Source organism: Elephantulus edwardii, unplaced genomic scaffold (genome assembly GCF_000299155.1).
Source record: "Elephantulus edwardii isolate Elephantulus edwardi_28Jun2011 unplaced genomic scaffold, EleEdw1.0 scaffold00017, whole genome shotgun sequence".
In the NCBI taxonomy this organism is placed as follows: domain Eukaryota; kingdom Metazoa; phylum Chordata; class Mammalia; order Macroscelidea; family Macroscelididae; genus Elephantulus; species Elephantulus edwardii.
In genome coordinates, this window is record NW_006399767.1 from 25,416,082 (window position 1) to 25,418,879 (window position 2,798).

The following is a 2,798-nucleotide window of genomic DNA, read 5'->3' on the forward strand; positions in this document are numbered from 1 at the left end:
AACAGTGAATGAATGGAATTCCAAAATCTCTGTAGATGTTCATTGAAATAAAAAAAAAAAAAAATTAAAAAAAGAAAGTAAATAAATACAAACCCAACACTGAGCTCCCTTAGTGAAGAGGTACAACACTAGTATCACAGCGCTGTGAAGAGACAGCCTGAGACAGCAGAGACAGACTCTCCCACACTCTGAGGTGAGAGGAGAGATAAACAAAAATAAATATATGAAGGTGTACGTAAAATGAGACAAAGTCACTATTTGCTACGAAATTATAATAAAGTTCTAGCTGGCAACACCAAAAAAAAAAAAAAAAAGCAGGTGTTACTGTCACAGACGGCAGTTTCTGTATCTGCCGAGTATGGCGGGTGCTGCCCTGTGTCATCCAGGAGGTGACAGAAATCCTGACATCTGATACCTTTCCGAAGCTTCTTTTCAGTCTACATTTAATTTTTTTAAAAGTATTTATATTTGTTCCCATTCCAAAGAAGGGTGACCCAACAGAGTGTGGAAACTAAAGAACAATATCATTGATTTCACATACAAGCAAATTCTGCTGAATATTATCCAAAAACGACTGGAATAGCATGTCAGCAGAGAACTGCCAAAAATCCAGGCTGGGTTTAGAAGGGGTCGTGGTACTAGGGATATTATATGGATCTTAGCTGAAAGCAGGGAATAACAGAGGAATGTCTATCTGTGTCTCATTGATTATGCAAAGGTGTTTGACTGTGTGAATCATAACAAACTGTGGCTGACTCTGAGAAGAATGTGAATCCCAGAACACTTGATCGTGCTAATGAGAAATCTATACTGGGACCAAGAGGCAATTGTCAGAACAGAGCAAGGAAACACTGCATGGTTCAAAATTGGGAAGGGTGTATGCCAGGGATACGTCCTGTCTCCATACCTTTTCAACCTGTATGCAGAACAGATTATCCTGGAAGCTGGGCTCTATGAGGAGAAATGTAGAATCAGGATTGGTGGAAGATCTATCAACAATCTGCGTTATGCAGATGACACAACCCTGCTTACTGAGACTGAGGAGCACATGAAGTGCTTGCTGAAGAGGGTCAAGGATGCAGCCTTCAATATGGATTGAGGCTCAGTGTCAAGAAGACAAAGATTCCCACCACTGGGACAATTGGCAGCATCAGGATGGATGTTGAAGAGATTGAGATTGTTCACAGATTTCGTTTGCTTGGCTCCACAGTCAACATTCTTGGCACCAGCAGCCAGGAAATTAAAAGATGTATTGCTATAGGAAAGCCAGCTGTTAAGAACTTTTCCAAAGTTCTGAAGAGCAATAGTGTCTCTCTGGAGACTAAGGTGTGTCTGACACAGGCCATAGTCTTTGCAATCAGTTGTTATGCGTCAGAGAGTTGGACAATGACCAGGAAGGATAGAAGGAGAATTGATGCCTTTGAGCTGTAGTGCTGGAGAAGAGTATTGAGAGTACCACAGACTGCTAGGAATACAAACAGATTCATCTTGGAAAGGGTTAAACTGGGTGGCTCCTTGGAGTCAAGGATCCTGAAGCTCCATTGAACACACTTTGGACATTTTGTAAGGAAGGACTGGACCTTTGAGGGGGACATCATGCTTGGGAGGGTGGAGAGACAGCGCAGGAGGGGAAGGCCCTCTATGAGGTGGATTGATCCAGTGACTGGGGTAATTGGGATCGGTATATTAGAGACAGTCCGATTAGCACAGGACAGAGCCGAGTTTAGGGCTGTTGTACATAGGGTTGCTATGATTCTCAAGCGATTCGACAGTCCATAAAACAACAACAACAACACATATACTTACGTAATTAGAACAACTATGGAATTAGGTTTTTATGTTGTTGTTGTTTTAATTTTATTTTATTATTTTTTTGTGTGTACCGTCAAATCAGATCTGACTGGTACAGGAGGAGATTGTTCCTCCTTCTCCAGTAGAGCATCTGGTAGGAATTGGGTTTTTAATTATACTTTTTTTCTTAAAATACTTCTGGTGTTACATTTTTACACATGAACAGTAAATTAAGTCATAATCTGCTCTTTATCTTTGTAACAAAATTTTGTCTCATAGGCTCTATTGTTATACAGTATTTTTAAAAATTAGTGTGAGATACTAATTAACCAACTTGATCTCATAGATATTTATAGGCTAATGCACCCAAAAAAAGCACAATATACCATCTTTTCCAATGTGCATGGAGTGTTTTCCAGAATAGAGCACATTCTAGGTCACAAGGCAAGCATCAACAAATTCAAGAACATAGAAATTATACAAAATATCTTCTCAGATCACAACACCACAAAATTAGATATTAGTAACAAGAGAATAAAGAAGAAAAATCAACAAACGAATGGATAGAGAAGCTGTGGTATATTCACACAATGGAATACTATGTTGCATTGAAAAAAGAAGGAACTCATGCAATATTATTCAAAATGGGTAACCTTGGAGGACATTATGCTGAGTGAAATATTTCAGTCACAAAAGGACAAATACTGCATGGTGCCACTGTTGTAAAACAGGACTGACATTGGGGTTGGGGGAGACTGAGAAAGATGAGTTAAATAATATATACTGCATTGAATCAGATGAAAGAGAAAACTGTTTAAAATGGATATGTGATTAGGTATTTTTGTCATGAAGGGAGCCCAGAGCGAAGTGGAGTGGACCTGGGGGAAGGGATTGTAAAACAATGAAAGAATGTTTCTTTTAGTTTTCCAAGAGGGTAGTGTGCTAGCGGGGAGGGCTGGGAGGGGAGAAAAGGACAACAATGAATGAATGGAAATCCAAAGTCTCTG

General features: G+C 39.6%; 1 protein-coding gene across 1 annotated transcript in view; it reads left to right on the forward strand.

The window, feature by feature from the left end:
• LOC102854204 (DLA class II histocompatibility antigen, DR-1 beta chain-like) overlaps positions 1-2,798 on the forward strand; it is a 58,229-nt gene that overhangs the window by 25,461 nt on the left and 29,970 nt on the right. The gene's annotated exons all lie outside the window — the stretch shown is intronic.